Source organism: Cherax quadricarinatus, chromosome 85, assembly GCF_038502225.1.
Source record: "Cherax quadricarinatus isolate ZL_2023a chromosome 85, ASM3850222v1, whole genome shotgun sequence".
NCBI lineage: Eukaryota > Metazoa > Arthropoda > Malacostraca > Decapoda > Parastacidae > Cherax > Cherax quadricarinatus.
In genome coordinates this window covers 12,374,821-12,400,947 of record NC_091376.1, presented here as the reverse complement: position 1 = coordinate 12,400,947, position 26,127 = coordinate 12,374,821, and the positions used below count along the sequence as shown (strand labels likewise).

Here is a 26,127-nt window from a genome sequence, read left to right as displayed (position 1 = left end):
AAGAAATAACATTTAAAAGTGTACTGGCGATGTTAGGGCATGGACAGCGGGAATGGCGTCAGGAGAGAGAGAGAGAGAGAGAGAGAGAGAGAGAGAGAGAGAGAGAGAGAGAGTAGTGATGACATGTGAAAGTTGAGTGAGACTTGTATATGCTTGTATACTTTCACTAATATGCAGAGAGCAGGTGCTGAAGCAACCCATCTTCCTAACTGAACAAGCGTGTACTTTCTAGTGATTTAAAGAGCTATCGTGTCTATCGCTGCCAGACGTAATGTGTATCAGTTGGTAGACGTAATGTCTATCCGCAGCCAGACGAAGTCTTCCCGATGAAAGACACAATGTTTTCCTGTTTATATAATGTTATTGTGAAAAAAAGACACATTGCAAAACAAGCTTTTATCTGGACAGCTTTTCCCCCAGTGTAAAGCTTAGTCATAACAAGATAAGCATTTTAAATCAAGATTATTTTACCATGTGTATAATTTTCTTGGTCATTATCGGCAGTATCCAGTCTCATTATTAAAGGTTAATTTTACTATATTATACGTTAATTAAGGTTTGTTGAACCTAACCTACAAGTGCTGACGTTATTGTCAGGAGACATTTTTTGTCTGACACTGGTGATTGGTCAGCTGACCGAGGTTTTCTGCTAGCTCTCTGGTCTGCCACATAAGCAGTGACAGCAGGATGATGATGGTGAGTAGGGAAAGTTATCCTGACATTGAATCACCTGTCAGGTAATAGGTTGGTAGACTAACCACCCTGGGAGATGCTACCCTCCTGTAATATGAGTGTGAACTATGGTTCCCGCTCATATTACAGGGTGGTTAGATTGTAACCACCCTGGGAGGTATTACCCTCCTGTCAAGTGAATGTGATATATAGGTAGTGGTGGTGGACTAACTATCCTCCTGTCAAACGTGTGTGAAATGGAAACCTGTTATTTTTTTGCACTCTGGCAGGATTGCTGACCTTTTGTTTCCGTCTCATAAACACGTGGTTTGTTGGCATTCGTGTCATTACGATTTCTTGAGTCAAATTCCTGCATATATTCAGTATGCAACTTTAATATTCTTTTTAATTCTGCAATATCTCCTTTTCAACCTAGGAAGCCTGGACTGAGACCGGGCCATGGGGAACACAAAGTCCCGCAACAGATAACAGATAATCTAAATCAAAATTACTTTCCAGAAATGCAAAATATGACTCGTGAAAGCTTTTCAAAATGTGTGGGATACCCATCAGTGACTAACTAGGAAAGAACAAGAACCATTCTTCCGTTCGTGGAAGTTTTTTTTATATTCAGATTTCCACGAGACCTGTGATTTTTTTGTCACTAAAAAACTCTTATTTAGTTTTGGTATTAGTTTAGTTTGTGATGTATTGCAATGTAATGGAAATATATTTTTTTTTGCTATTTTGGAAGGACGTCTTAGCGTAGGAGCCTCCTTCAGCGCTCGTCTCAGGATAACCTACTGATCTGCTCTCTGTTTCCTTCACAACCATGGTCTCAGGTCTCCCTACAGCCCTGGTCTCAGGATAACCTACTGATCTGCTCTCTGTTTCCTTCACAGCCATGGTCTCAGGTCTCCCTACAGCCCTGGTCTCAGGATAACCTACTGATCTGGTCTCTGTTTACTTCACAGCCATGGTCTCAGGTCTCCCTACAGCCCTGGTCTCAGGATAACCTACTGATCTGCTCTCTGTTTCCTTCACAGCCATGGTCTCAGGTCTCCCTACAGCCCTGGTCTCAGGATAACCTACTGATCTGGTCTCTGTTTACTTCACAGCCATGGTCTCAGGTCTCCCTACAGCCCTGGTCTCAGGATAACCTACTGATCTGCTCTCTGTTTACGTCACAGCCATGGTCTCAGGTCTCCCTACAGCCCTGGTCTCAAGACCCCCTTTCCCTTCGACCCAGGCCTAGGACCTAACCTACTAGTTCGCGTCACTGTAAAGAGAGTTAAGGTGTCAGGGAAGGCGAGTAACGAGTTTATTTTTTGTACGAATTGATAGCAGTAATTATACATACGAAGGTTTTATATTGTATACCATACAATACATGGTATACCATGTATGGTATGGTATTCCATACATATACAAGTTGAATTGATGTTTGTGAAATATGAATAAGCTTAATTGTCTTATTATTAAGCAGATTAAGAATAAAAGAAGATAGATCTTACATTATTTTACCGCAGAACTTAACAATTTAACATAATATAGAAAAGATGTTACAAAATATCCTTATTGACTTTTCACCCTCTATTAAGTTATCAAATCAGTGAACTTTCTAAAACTCTGTAGAGAGTAAAACATACTGATAAAAGCCTTTTCTGTTACCTATATTTTCTTCACTATTGTTGGTATAAAGGCAGTATATTATTTTGAGCCATATCACTTGTTGATTGTGTAAAGAAAAGCTTTCAATTTCATTTTTCGAGTCCTTTTTTTTTGAAGGGGGGAGTGGGGGAGGAGGTAAGGCAATTGTTTCCATTAATGTGAACAATGAGAGCAATCACGTAGTGTCGGGGGGATGTCGAAATGTTGCAGTGTTGATAGACTTACAGTACAGATTTACTGACATTGTTTAGACCAGTGTGTGTGTGGGTGGCCCTGTCAAAATGCTGAAGTCTTAAGAGTGATAGAAACAGATTGGTCAGCATTGTTTGCAACTGCAGGTGTTGTTTTGGTCACGTTGCCAATAATGTCATGACCTCCACCAACACTACCACCGTCCACCATGTCCCACAAAGTGTCTCCTGTTGCTGTATAAGGTTTTCCATGCTTGCTGCTGCCGTGGACAATACTCAGGCACACAACTGCAAACAAACAAACACACACACACTAGCTCCATGCACAATTCTTGCAAAGTTTTACACAAACACTAAAACGTGAAAGCAGGAGCGTAGCACTAGTCCGAATGTACTGAAAAATATTGCTGGGAAGAAGGTATATTGATGCCGTCAGTATGGATGAAAGGACACTTACGCATATATTTGGAACATTTTATTGAACACGTTTCGGTCCTAGAACCTTGTGCCCTCTCATCCATAACTAGAAGAAGGTTGCTGGAGCAACTAGGGAGGATAGCACCAGCATGGTTCACTCTAGTGACTTGACTGTTGAAGATACTAACTACCATCATAGTTCACTATTAATGACTGTTGAAGAGACTAGCTAACATCATGGATCACTACTTGAAGACTCAGTGAGATCACTCACCATAATCACTAGTACCATCACCTGGTGTCTACTGTGTAGGTATCCCAGTCATCCTGATGTCTTCACACGTTCACACTGTATCGTGTATTGGTGGTATGCGCAGCCTGACAGGTCAGAAACTAAGTCGCTGTTAGCGGGCTGTCACTTCCACCTTTTCTGGCACTGAATGTCCTACACGGATTAATCGCTTCATGTTAAAAATAATATAATTATATCAAGTGACAAATATACTCACCAGTGTAGCAGGTGACTGAGCACTGCTGCTCTCATAGACCTGGAAGGAAAAATTGTTTTAGTGACTGTAGTAGACATTTCAACAGCAATCAAATCTTTATTAAACTCCTGACACTAATTACAAGTATTATTATTATTATTATTATTAATATTATTATTATTATTATTATTATTATTAAGAGTAAGGGAATGGATTATAGAATAGAGTACTAACAAGGTATTCGGCTGGTGGACACCAACCATCAAATTAGTGTGAAGTGGAAACCTGTTAAATATTTTGCACTTTGGCAGTATTTCTGATTTACTCTGTCGCATGAAGATGACAGATAACTCTTTAATCTCCATTAATTTGAAGATGTTATGTGAATCTTCCTAGATAGTAGGCTAGTAGACAACAACCGCCCAGGGAGGTACTACTGCTCTGCCAAGTGCTTGTAAAACAGAAGCCTGTAACTGTTTTACATGATGGTAGGATTGCTGGTTTTTTTCTGTCTCATAAACATGCAAGGTTTCAGGTACGTTTTGCTACTTCTACTTACACTTAGGTCACACTACACATGCATGTACAACCATATATATATACACACACCCCTTTGTGTTTTCTTCTATTTTCTTAATAGTTCTTGTTCTTGTTTATTTCCGTTTATCTTCATGGAGAAGTGGAACAGAATTCTTCCTCCGTAAGCCATGCGTGTCATAAGAGGCGACTAACATGCCGGGAGCAAGAGGCTAGTAACCCCTTCTGTATATACTAATTTTAAAAGGAGAAACTTTCATTTTTCTTTTTGGGGCGCCCTGCCTCGGTGGGATACTGCCGGTACGTTGAAAGAAGAATGTAAATATTATAAACTTCTGTCTACATTCGGTATACACACGCTATTACTGTCCTATGTGCTTATCAGAAGTTTAATGCCGTAGTATTTACTTTACATCTTAGAAGGCCCTGGTCTGAGATCCGACTGTAGGGAAAATAATCCCCAGAGCCACTAAGAGTTAACACAAGAAACAGGTGTAGTTTACAGTATTAAAGAAATAGGTGCAGATAACATTATTAAACAGGTGTAGTTAAGAGTATTAAAGAAAAGAAACAGGTGTAGAGCTTTTATTATGGCACTGTTGTGGTCTGTGTATGGCTTTATCAAGTTAGAGTAGGTAAAGTTTTACATTGGAGTGTGTTGCGTGGGTGGTGAAGGTCAGCAGTGACAGTAAGTGCGTGTGATGGGTGTTCAGTGAAACTGAAAACTGCAGCAGCAGCTGAGTAGCCAACAGTGTGTCAGAATCATTGTGTTGGATATGTTGAATGTTGCAGCACATTGTCTGCAAGTGTGGCGCCTGTAGTGGCACGTGCAAAACTATTTTTAAGTTCACCTGAAGTTTTTTTTTTTATTTTATCACACTGGCCGATTCCCACCAAGGCAGGATGGCCCGAAAAAGAAAAACTCTCACCATCATTCACTCCATCACTGTCTTGCCAGAAGGGTGCTTTACACTACAGTTTTTAAACTGCAACATTAACACCCCTCCTTCAGAGTGCAGGCACTGTACTTCCCATCTCCAGGACTCAAGTCCGGCCTGCCGGTTTCCCTGAACCCCTTCATAAATGTTACTTTACTCACACTCCAACAGCACGTCAAGTATTAAAAACCATTTGTCTCCATTCACTCCTATCAAACACGCTCACGCATGCCTGCTGGAAGTCCAAGCCCCTCGCACACAAAACCTCTTTTACCCCCTCCCTCCAACCTTTCCTAGGCCGACCCCTACCCCGCCTTCCTTCCACTACAGACTGATACACTCTTGAAGTCATTCTGTTTCGCTCCATTCTCTCTACATGTCCGAACCACCTCAACAACCCTTCCTCAGCCCTCTGGACAACAGTTTTGGTAATCCCGCACCTCCTCCTAACTTCCAAACTACGAATTCTCTGCATTATATTCACACCACACATTGCCCTCAGACATGACATCTCCACTGCCTCCAGCCTTCTCCTCGCTGCAACATTCATCACCCATGCTTCACACCCATATAAGAGCGTTGGTAAAACTATACTCTAATACATTCCCCTCTTTGCCTCCAAGGACAAAGTTCTTTGTCTCCACAGACTCCTAAGTGCACCACTCACCCTTTTCCCCTCATCAATTCTATGATTCACCTCATCTTTCATAGACCCATCCGCTGACACGTCCACGTCACCTGAAGTTATATATATATATATATATATATATATATATATATATATATATATATATATATATATATATATATATATATATATATATATATATAATGTAAATCGTCCATATAGGACCGAAACGTCATAAGTTTCTCTTTCCTATGTGTGTGTTATTTGTGTATAGATTAATATGTTATCTGCAAAAAAAAAAAATACGTTTTCTTGTTAAAATTACAAGTTAGGAGGATTTTTGTTTATTCAAGGCCAGAATTGATAATGTACGTTGTAGTGTGGTTGATGGCCGGTAGATTGTTAGTGATGTACCAAGTCCTGGTCTGAGACCTGGCCGTGGGAGCCATGATGAAGGGAACCACTAACAGATATATAGTAACAGTGGTGGCACCTGTGTAGCAGTGGTAACACCAGTGTAGCAGTGGTGACACCAGTGTAGCAGTGGTGGGACCAGTATAGCAGTGGTGGCACCAATATTAGCAGTGGTGGCAACAATGGTAGCAGTGGTGACACCAGTGTAGCAGTGGTGGCACCAGTATAGCAGTGGTGGCACCAATGTTAGCAGTGGTGGCAACAATGGTAGCAGTGATGGCACCAGTGGTAGCAGTGGTGGCACCAGTGGTAGCAGTGGTGGCACCAATGCTAACAGTGATGGCACCAGTGGTAGCAGTGGTGGCACCAGTGGTAGCAGTGGTGGCACCAGTGGTAGCAATAGCTGTGGTCATTCAGGTATATATGATGACACACTATTGAGTGAACAAGGCTGCCTTTGGCCCCTCACAATACTTGTTGCACTCTTTGGCCAAGGTCCTCACCCACCCACCCACTCACTCACTCGTTCATTCACGCATATATCACCTTGGCACCCACTGCTCTCACATACACCACCCACAGCTACACACTACCTAGCCAGTCACCCAGTCAACACACACACAATTGGCTTGTCACTCAGTCATGTCTCTTGTCATGTTTGCATTTAGTATTGTCATATCAGTCTTTTTATTTCCCCATCATACATACGTAACTGTTTCTTCTTTCTAGGATAACAACTCTCAGAACAAGAGAAATTAAGCCCATCATGGTATTAGTCTCTCTTTGTTTTCCTCCTTTTCTCTCCTCTCCTCCAGTCTTAGCACATAAAAAAGTACCCCAGGGCAAGGTCCTAGCACCATTACTGTTTCTCATCTTCATAGATGGGAGCACTGACAGTAACTTTTTATTATTTTTTTTTACTGGCGATCCTAAAGTGTGCATTGTAGTCACCTCAGTAGAGGGCACTGAAAAAGTACAAACATGTATCAGTGAAGTCTTTCAATGGGAAATGTTAATAATGTGATGGTAAATGATAATTTCAACTGCCTAAGTATGGAAAGACTGAAGAACTCAAAATAAAAACAGTAGAGATTTAGGTTAAGTAAGGTTTGTCAGGAAACAGGTCAAGTGTTTCCTAATGCCGGTCTTAGTCATATGATGACCCTCAACTGGAGCTTTTGGTTATCTGACCGAGGCCTTCCACTAGTTTACCTCTCCACCCCTTGAAAAACTATAGTTATAATTATAACTATTGGGAATTTACAATACAGAGAACGCAAGCAGACTTATCATAGACTGTTATGAACAGGCTGAGTCAGGACTTGTCAATATATGTCAGGTCTGTCACTTGGAGTGCACAATGAGGTAAAGGTAAGAAGAGTCAGAAAGTGACAGGTTGGATTATGACAACTTTCAGAACAAAAGTATCGCCAGTTATTGTCACTTGCGTTCTCACCACTTGAATATTGTTCTCCTTAATAAAAATTGACAATAATGTCGGTGGAACAGTTCCCTAAAATCCCGCCCTTAGGAGCGGAACCTTATGACGATATTTCAATCCGTCCTGGACCATTGCCAAATTATTTGTGACTTGACAATGGTCCAGGACAGACAGACATGTCGTCAAATGGTCTCTCTCCAAAGTTTGCGTTTTTGGTGAATAAACATTGTTTAATCATAGCAGGTTGGAAGGCAGGAGAGGTGGCACAATAACACAGTCTGTCAACACCATGACCACATCACCTCCTGTCTTTAATAAACATCAACACTCAGTTTAAAGTTCTCACAGTTAAATTAATATGACAGGAATTATGGTTTTTTAAAAAAAAAAATAAGAGACTATACAAATCTGTTTTTCACATAATAGTAATGTGCAGATTGCTCACGTAATACATGTTAATGAGGCTGGTGGGAGTGCCACATGTAACAGCTGTTAATGAGGCCGCTAGGAGTGCCAGACGTAGATATTGAAAGTATTTGCGGAACGACAGTATTTTATCAAGGGTGGTACTGGTGGAGACAGAAGAGAATCATTACTGGGACGGACACACACACACACACACACACACACACACTCCCTGCCTGTTGTCGATTTTGAAGGTCATCGACGCTGTGTCCAGGTACCAGACCAGGCCTCCTGGTTGATGACCTATTCAATCAGGCACTGGTATCATTATTGGAGAGTACTGAGGCACAGTGGTGGTGGTGTTGTGCGGCACTGGATTACAGCAGGCAAGCAGTGAGTGTGGTAGAGGTGGTGATACATAACACAGCCTTCTTACAGTGCCTTAGATGTTGTGGTTTTGAGAAGTGAGGGATCTTAGAGGAAGGTCATTCTGCTAGTGAGTCTTGAAGGCACGACCAAGATGTTTGCTGAGGCGAGAGACGTGTTCATGCAACCCTTCCTCCTTCCCTCTATGACGTGCTCCTGCAACTCTCCCTCCCTCCCTCCCTCCATGACGTGCCCCTGCAACCCTCCCTCCCTCCCTCCCTCCATGACGTTCTCCTGCAACCCTCTCCCTCCATGACGTGATCATGCAAACCTCCCTCCTTGACGTGCTCACAACCCTCCCTCCCTCCCTCCCTGTCGTACTTGCACCAAAGAAAGTTACAGAATTGATATATGATTTTCTCTCGTGCTTACATCATGGAACTCATGATGCCTTTGTCTTTACTCTCTTGGTTATTGTAAATGATTTAATCCTTGGAAGTCGGTGGAACAGCAGTTGTATAACCTTGATTGTACATGTTTTCTATCCTGCCTGCACATCTACCTCCACTCTTGTTGTTATCAACTACCACTACCTGTGCTGGGGTGTTTTAGTATCCCCGTTATGGACAGACAACCTTGTTGGTCGATGCAAGAATTATTAGGTTTGTTACTGGCATGATAACTTGATAGCTTTCGTGTATGAGCTGGCATGATAGCTTGGTGTGTAGGAGCTGGTATGATACAGTAAGTCACGGCTGACTAGATTAGGTTAGGTAAGGTGTGTCAGGAAACAGGACAGGTATTTCCTGACGCGGGTCTTAGCTATATGATGACCCGTAGCTGGAACTGATGGTCATCTGACCGAGACCTTCAGCTGGCTTCCCAGTCCACCCCTTTAAAAATTATGGTCATTATTATAACCATTAGATGTTTGGCTGACTAGAGAGTGGCTTATTGACCACCACCATCATCACCCTACCACGCTGGGTCACCCAAACACGGTAGTGAGGTTTGTGCCTCGGAGTGGGGTTCTACTCAGTACGGGTGCCACTCTCCCGACAGAGTGCGTGCATGATTAACAATTCAGTATCTCGGCATAAATAGTGGGGATATTTCCTCGTTTGTCTAAATTTGCTGACACCTAGGGGCCAAGGACAAAGAATGAATAATGGATTATGGAATACTTGTACTTGCTCTGTGATTATTAATTTATGTAAATTTGCGACAGCAGTAGCAAGTTAATGATGGTGATATAATAAGAACCCCCCCCAGTATTATGTGGGTGTTCCCACAGTGTAACTATCATATAGTGTAGCAGCACTATTGGTTTTCCTTATTTTGTTAAATAGAGAAATACACTTCGCTCTGTTCACTGTAGATGTGCACTTGCTGCAAATGCTTGATCAGTCAGGTTGTTTTGGCTCTGTAGGCCTGAGGACCGCTAGCAACAACGGCCTAGCTAACTAGGTAACAAGTTAGTGTAGCCGGGCTGAGCGGGTTATAAGACCCTTGATGATGGACCGTAGTTGTGTGGATACCCACATGTAATGTTGAGGTGACCTGGAAGTCTCCTGTCTCCAGCCTAGCTCTCCTAAACAATTTTTATGTACTATTGTTGACGTCTTCCACTGTACCACTGCCACATTATTATTATTATTCACATATAAGCAATTAGAAGGTAAAGCTTAGGATAAGGTTTCAGTCCCTCCTGAATCATTGCCAAATAACAGCTAAACGAGAAACAACAGAGAAGACCAGAAGACAGATCCATTGAAGGTAGTAGAAGTAGTAGTAATTATTATTCATGGGGAAGCGCTAAACTAATAAGGGTTTTACAGCACCTGGGGATGGGGTGGGTTCGATCAGGTCTAGTCCAAGGAAGGGTATGATAGCTCTTGTTGCTTGGATCAAGAGTCCTTCGCCACTAAAGCAGTGCCCTTGAAGGGAGCTGCTCTGGAGATAATGTAATCTACCCTCCCCTGCCTGGTGGGTACGGCGCCTCCAGTCTACTTGTAGTGGCGCTTCCAGTATACTTACAGCTCATGGTCCCTCTTAACCCAACAGTGGGCACTCTTTGTTTTATATCCTCTTGGAATGTAAATGTGAGTGGCTGACTGCCTGTGAAGCTGTCTGTGGGGACTGCCTGGGAAGCTGTCTGTGGGGACTGCCTGGGAAGCTGTCTGTGGGAACTGCCTGGGAAGCTGTCTGTGGGAACTGCCTGGGAAGCTGTCTGTGGGAACTGCCTGGGAAGCTGTCTGTGGGAACTGCCTGGGAAGCTGTCTGTGGGAACTGCCTGGGAAGCTGTCTCTGGGGACTGCCTTGGCTCACTCATCTACTTTACTACAAGTATTGAGTGTGTAATCTCACCTAGTTGTGGTTGCAGGGGTTTTTTCATAGTGTGTGTGTGTGTGTGTGTGTGTGTGTGTGTGTGTGTGTGTGTGTGTGTGTGTGTGTGTGTGTGTGTGTGTGTATGTGTGTAACGTCAGTTATGTTCCATGTACAGTAACTGTGTGTGTCCTGACAATGTTGTGGATCTATCATCTGTCCAGGTAATCCTGTGGGTCAACTGGCCACATCAGCAACACCCTGGTTGACCTGGCAAGCACCAGACGAACCTGGCCAAAGGCTGAGAGTAGATTATTATTATAATCAAAAAGAAGGCTGAGAGTAGAGAAGCTCTCAGAACTCATAAAAGGTATATCAAAGTTATACCGTACCTATTCTTAAAACTCTGTTTCCATCGCTTCCTTATCCAACTTAGTTCATTATTTCTACTATACCGAGACTATAAATAAATCTTCTGCCTGTGTTGTGTCCATCATCATCCATGTGTCCCTAGTAGTTGTAATTTAGTTTATCCCTACCGGCTCTGTCAAGTTCTCTTAATTTTCGTGCGTGGTTATCATGCCTCTTACAGCTCTTTCCTTGAAGGTCGTCTGGTTAAATTCCCTCAGGCTCTCATCCAAGGTTATCATTTTTAGTATATTCACATATTCCTCTTGTTGCAGCTTTCTTGTGGGACTAATCTAGTTGTATGAACAGCTGGGGATCTGCATTAGTGTCCCGTAACGCGATTGCTAGAGCACTCAGCTCACACACTGAAGTCCGTGTTTCGATCCCCAGTACGGGTGGAAACACGCGTTTCCTTAAGTCACCTGCTGTTTATGTTCACCTATCAGTAAACTGGTACCTGGGTGTTAGTGGACTGGTGTGGGTCGCATCCTGGGACAAAACTGACCTAATTTGCGGGAAATGCTCTTCCTAACAAGCGGCTTTCTATATAGCAGTATGTCATTGATGTCAGCTATGGTCTATATACCTTGTACATGTACTTGCGCATCTTTTAGAACTTTCTACAGATGGATAATCAGGCGAGGATGTGCACCAGTACAGTGGTGGTGGTGAGGGTTGTGGCAGCAGCAACACCATGTTGCAAAGTCCAGTGTTATTTTCAGCAGTGGGTGTTGGATCAAGGTCACACCTGCTGGCTGCATTCACCTTGACGGAGTTCAAGGACGTGGGAATCGAGGGTGTGGTTGTAGCCATGTTGTTATGAGTGAAGGGTGTGGCTGTAGTTATGCTGTGGTATGGGTGCAGGGTGTGGCTGTAGCCATGCTGTGTTGAGTGAGGGGTGTAGTTGTAACCATGCTGTGTTATGAGTGAAGGGTGTGGTTGTAATCATGTGTGTGAAGGGTGTGGTTGTAATCATGTGTGTGAAGGGTGTGGTTGTAACCATGTTGTGTGTGAAAGGTGTGGTTGTAACCATGCTGTGTTATGGGTGGAGGGTGTGGGTGTAGCCATGCTGTGTTGAATGAGGGGTATGGTTGTAACCATGCTGTGTTATGGGTGAAGGGTGCGGCTGTAGCCATGCTGTGTTATGGGTGAAGGGTGTGGCCGTAGCCATGCTGTGTTGAGTGAGGGGTGTAGTTGTAACCATGCTGTGTTATGAGTGAAGGGTGTGGTTGTAACCATGCTGTGTTTAGTGAAGGATGTGGTTGTAACAATGCTATGTTATGGGTGAAGGGTGTGGTTGTAACCATGCTGTGTTATGGGTGAATGGTGTGGTTGTAGCCATGCTGTGTTGAGTGAGGGGTGTGGTTATAACCATGCTGTGTTATGAGTGAAGGGTGTGGCCGTAGCCATGCTGTGTTTAGTGAAGGATGTGGTTGTAACAATGCTGTGTTATGGGTGAAGGGTGTGGCTGTAACCATGCTGTGTTATGGGTGAATGGTGTGGTTGTAGCCATGCTGTGTTGAGTGAGGGGTGTGGTTGTAACCATGCTGTGTTATGAGTGAAGGGTGTGGCTGTAGCCATGCTGTGTTATGGGTGAAGGGTGTGGCTATAGCCATGCTGTGTTGAGTGAAGTGTGGTTGTAACCATGCTGTGTTATGGGTGAAAGGTGTGGTTGTAACCATGCTGTGTTATGGGTGAAAGGTGTGGTTGTAACCATGCTGTGTTATGGGTGAAAGGTGTGGTTGTAACCATGCTGTGTTATGGGTGAAGGGTGTGGTTGTAACCATGCTGTGTTATGGGTGAAGGGTGTGGTTGTAACCATGCTGTGTTATGGGTGAAGGGTGTGGTTGTAACCATGCTGTGTTGAGTGAAGTGTGGTTGTAACCATGCTGTGTTATGGGTGAAAGGTGTGGTTGTAACCATGCTGTGTTATGGGTGAAGGGTGTGGTTGTAACCATGCTGTGTTATGGGTGAAGGGTGTGGTTGTAACCATGCTGTGTTATTGGTGAAGGGTGTGGTTGTAACCATGCTGTGTTATGGGTGAAGGGTGTGGTTGTAACCATGCTGTGTTATGGGTGAAGGGTGTGGTTGTAACCATGCTGTGTTATGGGTGAGGGGTGTGGTTGTAACCATGCTGTGTTATGGGTGAAGGGTGTGGTTGTAACCATGCTGTGTTATTGGTGAAGGGTGTGGTTGTAACCATGCTGTGTTAAGTGCAACCTGGCTGCTTCACTGTTTACTTGATAGTTTCATTCATCTGATGAATAAGACACTTGTAACACTTAGCAGTCAACAAAGATACCCAGGTGTTGCACGTGTGTTATTTATCACATCTTAGAGCTAATACGAGAGAGTAATTTCAGTCTAGTAGTAGTCGTAGTAGTAGTTAAAGCTACTATTACTGTGTCTTGGGAGACCAGTGGTCAACTAATGGTCTTAGTTTTGTTTCTGTACACTGTTGTGTATGTTTCGTGGCTTAACACAGCTGGTGATGCAGGAAATGCGTAAACTGTTTACTCGTCACGCCTCTTGTGTCTTCCTTCATGTGTAGACCTTGAGAGAGAGACAACGGGGACACGCACGTGTCGTAACGTAGAAACAAGCGGGAACAGAGAGACAACAGGAACACGCACTTGGTGTAATATATAAACAAGCGGGAACAGAGATAACGGGGACACACACATGTTGTAACATAGATACAAGCGGGAACAGAGAGATAACAGGTTCACGCGCATGCTGTAACAGAAAAACAGGTTGGAGCGTTGACAATAGGAAACAAGTGGAAACAGGGAGATAACGGGTTTTCGCTACAACAGATACAGAACAGAGTGGAAAGGCGCGCACTACAACAGAGAAACAGGTAGGAACAATCCTTCATACGTAGAACCAAGGGAACTCCTACTCAAAGAGTAAATACAAAGAGTGTATATATATTTAAAATGTATGTATACAGTTAGGGGTTTATTTAATGTTCCACATTGGAGATTAAAGACTCCTTGGGTTAGTGTTTTCTAGATGGATTGTGACCCTAATGATCCACCTAACTCATATTTGTCTTAGTAACCACCTAAGATATGGTTGTTCCTAAATATCTGCTCAGCAGATTTTTGTGGTCAGTTACCAGATACTTAGAGTTGATAACTGGGAATTTGTTTGGTAAGAGAATACACAGACACAACATCGTGACTGGAACAATGCACAGACAAGCCGCATATAAGAGACTGAAATTAGTTAATGGTCTAAGTTAGACCGAAACGTCGTATTGAACGTTCTTTCTCCTATGTGCAGGTTATTTGTGCTTTGGTAGGAGAGATGTGTAGTGTTTGAAGATTTGGTAACTGGGAATTTATGTTTAGTAACAGAGTTGTGTGGAGTTTGAGAGACATAGTGGGCTGTCCAATGCGTGAAATCACTGCCTCACTTTCTTCCTCCTCCACATTTAACACCGTCTCAACTTCCCAGTATCTCTAATTCACTATCTAATGTCTCCCTCCTGTGTTATGAACTGTGTAACCGCTGTCGGGTTTTTATATTTCGCGCCATGCCACATAGGCCTCGTCAATCCAAGGAGATGGAGGATAATTATAATTCTTTTGATCATGAGTCCCTCACCGTACTTGAAGGAATTTGGTTATGATAGGTTAGGCCTGTGGTTCGTTTACCTTTTTTTCTAATTCGTTCATCCCTCCTCTCCCCAGCCCGTGTGTGTGTGTACTGACCTAATTGTACTCACCTAATTGTGGTTGCAGGGGTCGAGACTCAGCTCCTAGCCCCGCCTCTTCACTGACCGCTACTGGGTCCTCCCTTTCCCTGCTCCATGAACTTTATCAGACCTCGTCTTAAAACTATATATGGTTCCTGCCTCCACTACATCACTTGCCAGACTATTCCATTTCCTAACAACTCTGTGGCTGAAGAAATACTTCCTAACATCCCTTTGACTCATCTGAGTCTTCAGCTTCCCTTGTTTCTGTGTCCCATCTCTGGAACATCCTATGTGTACTCACCTAATTGTACTCACCTAATTGTGGTTGCAGGGGTCGAGACTCGGCTCCTGGTGTGTGTGTGTGTGTGTGTGTGTGTGTGTGTGTGTGTGTGTGTGTGTGTGCGTGTGTGTGCGTGTGTGTGCGTGTGTGTGTGTGTGTGTGTGTGTGTGTGTGTGTGTGTATTCCTGCAGAAATGTTGGTCCTGAAGGGTGAGTCTGGATCCTAACTCAACAATGAAGGTGTCTTTATTGATATCACAATTTAATTGTCACAGTACCAGCCTCAGTATTGTTGTAGCGCAGCCCATGCTAACCACAGCAGTGCTGAGGTTAATGCATTATCACATAGGATGGTATTAAGATAAAATATTGAAAAACAGGTGTGGTTATATTCTAGCTGCCTAGCACCTAGTATACTTATAAATGGATTCATGTGTATCTCACCTCTTTTACATATATCTCACATTTTGGATGATGACGTAGCTTAGTGCCGGGCAGCAACTCAGTTTGAGAAACACTAGGCGAGGTGGAAGTAGGTTACGAGGAGTCGGTTCAAGGTGTAAATGTATTAGATGTCTCTCCAAGGTGTAAGTAGGTCAGATGTTCCTCCAAAGTGTAAGTAGATAAGATGATGTCAGTTCAGAGTTTAAGTTAGATGTCAGACTAAGTTGTAAGTAGGGTAGATGTCACTGTAAATTGTAAGTAGGTCAGGTTATGTCTCTCCAGGGTGTAAGTATGTTAGATGTTCCTTCAAAGTGTAAGTAGATAAGATGATGTCAGTTCAGAGTTTAAATTAGATGTCAGACTAAGTTGTAAGTAGGGTAGATGTCACTGTAAATTGTAAGTAGGTCAGGTTATGTCTCTCCGAAGTGTAAGTAAATAAGATGATGCCAATTCAAGGTTTAAGTTAGGTGTTGTTAGACCAAAATATAAGTAAATTTGGTATTATCAAATTAAGGCGTAAATATGTTATGTGTTGTCACTTAATTGTTTCCCAAGAAGGTAGCAGATACTGAGTGTTTGTATATAGTGTGTGTGCTGGTTATAGTGTCTTACCGTGGTAGAGGAGCGTGTATCAGTGGTGGCAGCAGCACACTGACTGACCGTAGCCTGCTACCTCAACACATGCTTCTCGCCAGCACATTACAGGAGACAAATGCTAACAGTTACCCACCCTGAACTGGCCAGGCAGATGCCGGGTAAGCCCCTGGATTTTCCCCAGCTCTGGAAGTGCGCGGAGGTAAATGCTTGGGGGTAAAATATAGGAAAAAGTAATGGAGGGTAGATGAACTGCCTCTCCTCTCCCCTCCTTCCATTAAGTAGTCACACACTGTGACTACTTAATGATCCAAGTCGGATCGAAACATCGTCAAAATTTTCTGTCTCCTGTGTGCGGGTTATTAGTGTATTTTATTACCTCGTACATGAAGTACATGTTGTATGATGGAAACACTCTTTCCAAGATGTGTGTTTATTCAGTTTTTGTTGCAAACCTTGTAGGCTTGGGGAGCTGTTCCCTGGTTACACTCATTTTGGTAAATAATATTGAAAACTCGTCTGCTTATGAAGAAATTTGTGTGGAAGGTACAAAAAACTCGCTACTTCTTTTCCCCCCCCACTCCTCCCATACTTTACCTGAAGGGAAGGGGCGTGGGATTGAAGGTTACCGACCTTCCCCCTTCTTCTCCCCTCCTTCAACATAAGATAGGGGTGGGGGCAGAGAAAGGTAGATGAACGTCTTGCCCCTCCTCCTCCTCCCTTCACCTTCTCTCCTTCACCTTAACCTTAAGAGCCTTCCAGGGGACTCCCCTAAACGCTGCCCTAAAACCGAACGTCTTCACAAGAATCTTCACTTCCTGTGGTCTAGAAAATGTCGGGCACAACATTGTCCCTCTAACATACCTCTCACTGATTTATATACTGTGGTATTTGCTAGCAATATAATGTGTATTAGCCCATAGGGAAAGTATATACCTTAGCTTACTTTAACCCCTTTTTTAGGGATTAAGTATCCTTGACTAGTGGTGTATAGATGTACATGCAGCCTTAATGACTCTTGTATAGCTAAAAGATTTTAAATAAACATAGTAAAACAATGTATTAAGTCCTTGAGCTTTGAAAAGCTTCTCCGTGTATTACGTGTTAAAAATGAGGTGTACAATACGTATCGAACTTTGTGAAGTTAGGAAGGAACATGTATTGCATCTAGCTAAGATTGTCCTGAGTTGGAATACCTACTGAGGAATAATTAGTTTAGAAATCTGATAAGATGAAGAATCTTTACTCTTGTCGGTTTTTTAAACTGTCGAGTCAAACTGTCAGACAAGCAGCATTTTGGGATCTCGATGTAGGGAAGTCTTTAAAGCTTGTAAAAGCCTGACCTTCCACTAATGGGTTTGTCCACTGGTGACTCCATCTACCACTGCTCCACCTCATCTGTCTGCAGTATATAATCTCCATCTCCGGGAATATGCTGCGCTTTTGTCAAGATTGATACAGTGAACACAGCTACAAGTTGAGGGACTGATTACCTCAAAGTCCTCATCTTCCACTATATTTCTCTGCATTGGACTGGTGAAGCCAATGGCTGACGAGACGTTTCTAGAATAAAGATTCCCAAGTGTTGAGCAAGTATCTTATGACCTACTAATGAGTTAGTTCACTGCTTATTAGTGGTAATTAGTTAGGTTTCAAAGCTAGGGTAGTGCCTCGCATTAAAACTAATTACCTATAGTTCCACTAGTGTTGCATGAACTCTTCTGGGTTATTACTTATCCATGCATATAATGAGTAAAGCTAAACTAGCTTACCTAGTGTTGATAAAGAACACAGAGGCACAATACTGTTACTGTAACAATACACACACAACCCACACACACGACAAACAAAGTTTGTGACTACGTCCAGGTTTGTTTCTCCCATGTTTGTGTATTGTCTAGTGTTGATCACTGGTTAGCGTTAAACACACATTAATATCCATACAAATATTGGAAGTCAATTTTCCTCACTTGTTGATTATATAAGTGTGTGGATGGCTCGACACACTGCACCAGGTGACCTTCATCACAAGCATATACGGGTAAAAACTTTCATCATATATACTGTAGATATGATGCAGTATACGAGGATAATCATTTACTTAATTCGTTAGTCACTGTTCATCCTCCCACACATGTGCAACCTGTCTTTGTTATATTTAGAATGTTGCAAGTGATAATGACTAGGTCAGGAATGAAAACTCGTTGCAATATATACCTGAGGGATACTTCCACGGTCAACGCCCCCGCGACCCGGTCCTAGACCAGGCCTCCCATTGGATCAAGATCTGATCTTCCTGGTTGTTACTGCTGGCCACAAGCATTCCAGCGTACTAAGCACAGCCCGACTGGTCAAGAACTGACTTGAGGAACCTGTCAAGTTCCCTCATGAAGACAGCCAGAGATTTGTGGTAATTCCCCCCATGCAAGAAGGCTTGTATAATAGTGTGAGGTGGTGGTGACTGATCTCTCAACATTCTTGCTGGATGATGATGTTTGAGTGAGACACCAGACCATAACTGGACTGTAGTGTGACTCCTGGCAAGTCATTTATAATGATAATATTTTATTTATACAAGGTACATTATTATTACACATTTAGTTAACATTAATACAGGTGGAACACCCCTGAGTGTTCCTGATACATATCTTTGATATACCTGTAGTCGGTTTCAAGGACTCTTCTACCCTCGGTGACTGGCCTGAAGCCAGTCTTTCTTGACTGGCGAAATAAAACGACTGTAAACAAATCACAGAACGGGTGGGGATCGAACCCATGGCAGATGGGTTGTAGGACTCACCTGCCATGGGCTTAAGTCTCACCCGTTCTGTGATTTGATCAGACTTTTTAGTTGGCTACGTGGTCAGCCACCCACTTTACACGCAGACTGACTTTTCAACCTAAACTAACCTATTGCATCAACACTCGTTTAAATTTTACTCGTTTTAAATTTACCTCCACTAACCCCTACCCTCGCACACCCCTGCCTCTCACTCCTGCTCTTTCCACACTCTTTGCTTAAATTGTTTATAAAAAATAAGCTTGTCAACAAGGTTGTTGGTGTTGGGGGGCCCACAGGCCTCCACAGCTACCACATCCTGGCTGTTAAGGCATTTTCAGCTGACTTACAAACCTCACCCCTTGTTCCTGCAATATTTCTTATATCCACTGATAAACACCGATTACTTCGAACTAATTATATTTAGAAATTTAGTAAGACTCCCCAGAACTCTCCAAACCCACGTTTATCAGTTGCAGATTATGCTGATGAGAGATGTGTCACGTCAGGGAATAAACTGAAGCAGCCATGCAAGTCATGGTGAGGGATGTGCTTTGGTGCACCACCAGGCGAGGTCGTCAAACCGTCAACATTGAACTAGCTCAGTGTTGACGCAGTGCACCTCACTATAACCCTCATTTAGCCTTTCAACATCATCCTGGATAATCACAAATACGTACATTTCATAACCTTTCTTGTCATGGTAGTGTTTTTTTTTTGTGTGTGTGTGTGTGTAATTGACTTGGTAAAATTTACTCAAAGTGAAACTTTGTCTCGATGTCAACAGTAAAGAGAATATAAATCAGTACCGTGGTTAAAACGAGTCACAGATTAGCCACAGTTTAGAAGAACACTTAGGCTTCATTATTAATTCACAGCTTATTGGGTGGCGGGAAGGGTAATTTAAGTGATTCCCAGAGCAGTGTCAGATATGTAAACATTACCAAGGCCGGGGCATCACCTCTTGGGTGTGTACGTGTGTGTCTTGTATAATTATTACCTGTGTGTAGTTATAGGCGTTGGGTTGTTTTTTACCTCTCCTGTGTGTGTGTGTGGGGGGGGAATGTTTTGTTTATGTTCGTAGCTTTTATTGTTAATTTTATATTTGTTTTTTTATTGCTTATGTGACGTATATCTTCAATTTTGAGTGACCTACACGCTCCCAGTGGTCAGCTGGTACTCTTTACTACTGACCAACTGTGTTACAGGTTGTAAAACAAGCTTTTATCATCACAGTGTTTCACTTTGTGCACAAATTTTATTAAATGACAGTGAAGGATTCTATTGTGTGTGTTTGTCCTCACGGGCACAACATAAACACAACGAGCTAAGATACAAAGTGACCATGAGCTGTAGCTCGTCCTCGGGTAAAACTTCCCTAACTAAAGTTTTCTTAAAATTTCCCCATTGTTGAATATTGTGTGTAGAGGTCACCTCAAGGTTACAAGAAGCCAGGTCCAAGGCCTGGCTCCGGGAGTAGATAAACTCTCGAAACTCATCATAGGTAGGCCAGCCGCAACATCAGCTTGGTTGACCAGGCAAGCACCAAACGAGCCTGGCCCAGGGCCGGGTTGCAGAAGCAGGAAAACTCTAGAAACCCATCAGAGGTAAAGATAGTTTTTTTTTTATCTCAGTATGAACTTACCTTTATACCTTTGATGATTTTCGAGTCTCTCTCTCTCTCTCTCTCTCTCTCTCTCTCTCTCTCTCTCTCTCTCTCTCTCTCTCTCTCTCTCTCTCTACTCCCTGAGCCCGGTCATGGGCCAGGCTCGTCTGATGCTAGCCTGGTTTAAGATTAATTAAACCTAGAAATAAAATTTGATTTGGCATAATTTTTCACATAAAATGCAATTCTTGCAGCAGTTTCGATTAAACGTGTGAAAATTTACGAATTTTATCTAAAAAATTGTCAGAAAATACTTCAGTCCGCTCCGAGAAACACTCGAAGAGTTTCGAGAGAGTATCTAGTCTCTGAGCCCGGCCATGGGCCAGGCGAACCATTTTCATAAATACTGTCAGTGGAACGTGTCAGCACGGATTTAACTATCAATCCCTGATAAATTGCAGGAGTATGTCAGGAAGAGGAAAACCTGGCCATGGTTTTCCTCTTCCTGACATACTATCATCTGGAGCTAGATTAAAATTTACTTTGTATACTACAGTTCCTTGAACTGAAAAGACAACTTTTTCCCCCCTGAGAGGAACTCGACGTTCCCATATATTTTTTTTTTAGGCTGGGGTTAAATGAAGACAAAGAGAAGCAGCTAAGATAGACTTATCAAGTGGTATACGAGGGTATTTCGTGTATATAACATTGTTTCTTGTTAATGTATAGCACATTTTTGGATGAGTATGAGCGATACAAGTCTTGGGTTAAGAGATTATCTCGTGTGTTTGCGTGGTCAACTTGGAATATCTTACGCGAGGAATTAGTGTTAATGACATCTTAGAGATGGTTGAGTATCCTTGTGAGTTATATTCCAGACTCCCGGAGCTAAGAGAAGGTTGGGTATCCTCGTGAGTTATATTCCAGACTCCCGGAACTAAGAGAAGGTTGGGTATCCTCGTGAGTTATACTCCAGACTCCCGGAGCTAAGAGTAGGCTGAGTATCCAGGTGAGTTATATTCCAGACTCCCGGAACTAAGAGAAGGTTGGGTATCCTCGTGAGTTATATTCCAGACTCCCGGAACTAAGAGAAGGTTGGGTATCCTCGTGAGTCATATTCCAGACTTTAAGAGCTAAGATAAGGTTGAGTATCCCTGTGTCATGTTCCAGATTCTAGGAGCTAAGAGAAGGTTGAGTATCCCTGTGAGTCATATTCCAGACTCTTGGAGCTAAGCAACCTGACAAAGGACTCAAGGATACACCCTGGAGGGGGATGGCTCACACACCAGGAAATACCAGCTATACTACTTCTTGGAACTGACCTGCCTAAAGACGAGATCAGTGTTCGTTATATATAGTGACCTTAAGGTCAGTAATGCAGGATGTTAGGAGGGAAGCAAGTTAGTGAGGAGTTGCTAGTGGCGGCGTGGTAGTGCTGGTGGTCATTACAAGTTTACAATTCGTGCACTGCAACATTGCAACAGAATCTCAGTGAACATAAAGTGTAAGACCACTCAAATTTCACTATTTAGTCATTTAATTACCAATTTCAAGCGATTCAAGTAAATGGTCTCCGTTTATTGAGTCCAGAATTATTTTTGTTTCCTGTGCCATGCGTGGCACTAATGATGTGTGGAATGAACCTTTTGCTGTCAATTCATTCCAACAGTTTTTTGTGTGATTCAGGTCAGGATTGTTCCCTGGCTTTTGGATAACACTTAATTCTTTTTTTCCTTTCAGCAATTTCTTGACTTTAATGTCACCGATTAACAGAATGACGTTTCAGTTCCTGCATTTGATAAATGAGACTCTTGTGCAATATTTAGATATGTTTAATCTGGTTTCGCCACCCAGTGGCTTCCTTAGTCCAATATAGAGAAGGGTGGAAAGTGAGGAGAAGTTTGATGTAATCAGTCCCTCAGTCTGGAGTCGATGTAATCAGTCCATCAGTCTTGATAAAAGATGTCCAAATATTGCACGTGTCTTATTTATCAACTTGTCTGTTTTCTAAATCATTTATTCAAAGTTCCTTCAGTGTTGAGTCCTTAACACGAATATCTTCAGTGTTGAGTCCTTAACACGAATATCTTCAGTGTTGAGTCCTTAACACGAATATCTTCAGTGTTGAGTCCTTAACACGAATATCTTCAGTGTTGAGTCCTTAACACCAATACCTTCAGTGTTGAGTCCTTAACACGAATATCTTCAGTGTTGAGTCCTTAACACCAATACCTTCAGTGTTGAGTCCTTAACACCAATACCTTCAGTGTTGAGTCCTTAACACCAATACCTTCAGTGTTGAGTCCTTAACACCAATACCTTCAGTGTTGAGTCCTTAACACCAATACCTTCAGTGTTGAGTCCTTAACACCAATACCTTCAGTGTTGAGTCCTTAACACCAATACCTTCAGTGTTGAGGCCTTAACACCAATACCTTCAGTGTTGAGTCCTTAACACCAATACCTTCAGTGTTGAGGCCTTAACACCAATACCTTCAGCGTTCAGTTCTTAACACCAATACCTTCAGCGTTCAGTTCTTAACACCAATACCTTCAGTGTTGAGTCCTTAACACCAATACCTTCAGTGTTGAGGCCTTAACACCAATACCTTCAGCGTTCAGTTCTTAACACCAATACCTTCAGCGTTCAGTTCTTAACACCAATACCTTCAGTGTTGAGTCCTTAACACCAATACCTTCAGTGTTGAGTCCTTAACACCAATACCTTCAGTGTTGAGTCCTTAACACGAATATCTTCAGTGTTGAGTCCTTAACACCAATGCCTTCAGTGTTGAGTCCTTAACACCAATGCCTTCAGTGTTGAGTCCTTAACACCAATACCTTCAGTGTTGAGGCCTTAACACCAATACCTTCAGCGTTCAGTTCTTAACACCAATACCTTCAGTGTTGAGTCCTTAACACGAATATCTTCAGTGTTGAGTCCTTAACACGAATATCTTCAGTGTTGAGTCCTTAACACCAATACCTTCAGTGTTGAGTCCTTAACACCAATACCTTCAGTGTTCAGTTCTTAGCACCAATACCTTCAGTGTTCAGTTCTTAACACCAATATCTTCAGTGTTGAGTCCTTAACACCAATACCTTCAGCGTTCAGTTCTTAACACCAATACCTTCAGTGTTGAGTCCTTAACACGAATATCTTCAGTGTTGAGTCCTTAACACCAATACCTTCAGTGTTCAGTTCTTAGCACCAATACCTTCAGTGTTCAGTTCTTAACACCAATACCTTCAGTGTTGAGGCCTTAACACCAATACCTTCAGTGTTCAGTTCTTAACACCAATACCTTCAGTGTTGAGTCCTTAACACCAATACCTTCAGTGTTCAGTTCTTAACACCAATACCTTCAGTGTTCAGTTCTTAACACCAATACCTTCAGTGTTCAGTTCTTAGCACCAATACCTTCAGTGTTCAGTTCTTAACACCAATACCTTCAGTGTTGAGTCCTTAACACCAATACCTTCAGTGTTCAGTTCTTAACACCAATACCTTCAGTGTTCAGTTCTTAACACCAATACCTTCAGTGTTCAGTTCTTAACACCAATACCTTCAGTGTTCAGTTCTTAACACCAATACCTTCAGTGTTGTTCTTACTTGAGTATTGTGTCGCCAAACACCACTGTCTCTGTGGCTGCTTCACCACCTGGCTTTTCTAGCCTTGCGAAAGTTCAGTTATTTTTTTCCCTTCAGGAAAACATACGTCAACATTGAAGACAAACACTAGTCCGGGGAATGACGCTAGTCTCGCTGCACACAAGCTTCAAGGTCGCACACGTTTCCAAATGCTTTGTAAGGTGTTTGTCAGGTGAAGCAAAAGGTGATGGAGGTGAGAAATGTGCAGTTGCATAGAAGGGTTATAGTGCTCTGTAAATATTACATCAGCTACTACACTTGCATGGCTATAGTAGGGATGTGGGGGCCATGGACGTAATGCTCAGTTAGTCTTACTGGCTTTTTCTACTCTTCTTTCTCAATAATAATAATAATAATATTAATTCTCCCGTGACTAGTTTTCTCCTATGAGAACAGGTAAATGAGGGCAAGCTAGCCTGGTGGCTGCCTGAGGCTGGCAGACGCACGTAGTTATTACCTGCTGGTTGATCTGGCACATCCTGCAGTAACTTTGCATTTGTTCTTAAAGACTATCATTTTCCCTGGGATGGTGACACAGTGTCACCTGCTTATGTAAATAATCCTCCGCTCTTCACTGAGTTTATTCTACACTTCCTCCCGTATCTCACACTCCAGCAGGTTATGTCGGTAAACGGATTGTGGATCTGGCCTTAACGAATTTTACAAATATAATACAATTTTACTGTTGTTCCACCGTCACATCGTACACTGAGTCTGCTTTGTGGTGGTTCCCGATGACGTCAGTTCCAACTGTATCAGGCCATCGTTATGCTCAAGAAACTTGGAGTTAATGTACGTTAAAAAATGTGCCCGAGGTTATATGGGTCGACAGCGGTGGTGGTATATTACACAAAAATGGGCTGATTAACAGTGCATTCCTACAGTACTCTGTACAATAAGTGGTTATGATTATAACCATAATTTTTAAAGGGGTGGAGGGGTAAGCCAGTGGAAGGCCTCGGTCAGATGACCGAAAGCTCCAGCTGTGGGTAATCGTATGACAGACCCACGTTAGGAAACACTTGTCCTAGTTCTTGACAAACCTTACCTTAACTAACCTATGTTTGATACTTACCTTATGGGAACAAAACCCAGTGTTGCTTCCCTGTCATATTCCAGAGCAGTCGACGCAAAGCTGAATGATCCTGGGTTCGAATCCTCTCACCTACTGCTCCTGTTCACCTACAGTAAAAACAAAAGGGGGAGGACGCTTGTTTACTTACCTATTTATGGTTGCAGGGGTCGAGTCACAGCTGTGTTAATCAGTTGTTGTGGGTAGCATCCTGGGAAATGATCAAGTGCTACCATCATCCGAGGAACTTGAATGTCTCTCAAATGAACTAATTACTCTCTGCGGTTAGACAAAGAAACAAAATGCACGACAAATAAACTATGGAAGTCGAATGGCTAAGCCTAACGGGGTGAAGTGACCTGAACCTCCCTCAGATACAGTACTATCTGATTATTTTACAAGCACCAGACAAGCCTGGCCCAGGGCCGGGCTGCGGCAGTAGGAAACACACTGGAAACCCATCAGAAGTAAAGGTAAGTGTCAGTCTGAGTTACAGACTTGAATAAAGTGATCAGGATATCGCCATATATTTCACTATCGTTCATTAAGTTGCAACCGCAAAGGGAGATAACTAATAGCAGGAGATGAGAATACATGATAAGTGCAGGAGATGAGAGTGCATGGTAAGTGCATATTAGTGGTTGGACACCTAAAGTTAAAAGAACAGCAAAAACACTACTGATTCATCATCCTCAACACTCGCAACTCTAAATACTCTTGACACAAATACTCTTGACACAAATACCCTTGACACCAATACCATTGACACCAATACCCTTGACACCAATACCCTTGACACCAATACCCTTGACACCAATACCCTTGACACTAATACCCTTGACACCAACTTGACACCACTCGTTCATCCTCTTCTTCCTTCACGTTGTGGTGGTGAGAGGATTGAGTGGGTTGTGTCCAGGGGGTGCCACTCTCCTTACAGGATGCTCGTATGACAAAGAGCCCACCATTCTCTCTCTCTCTCTCTCTCTCTCTCTCTCTCTCTCTCTCTCTCTCTGCATACATGGTGGGGATATTTAATCTTTCGTTTAAATATGCTGACACGGAAAATGGCAGAGAATGAATTATTGGTGTGA

The 26,127-nt window shown here is 42.7% G+C and overlaps 1 long non-coding RNA gene across 2 annotated transcripts in view; it reads right to left on the bottom strand.

Moving 5' to 3' along the window:
- Nucleotides 1–26,127, bottom strand: part of LOC128703163 (uncharacterized) — a 113,444-nt gene that overhangs the window by 30,531 nt on the left and 56,786 nt on the right. The window contains exons 1-2 of one of the 2 annotated variants that reach the window (XR_011394415.1): nucleotides 15,943–16,047; nucleotides 3,461–3,499 (exon numbers count right to left, since the gene is read on the bottom strand). This is a non-coding gene — a long non-coding RNA (uncharacterized lncRNA). Of the gene's footprint in view, nucleotides 1–3,460; nucleotides 3,500–15,942; nucleotides 16,048–26,127 lie in introns of those variants that run through there. The other variant, XR_011394414.1, reaches the window with a different exon arrangement.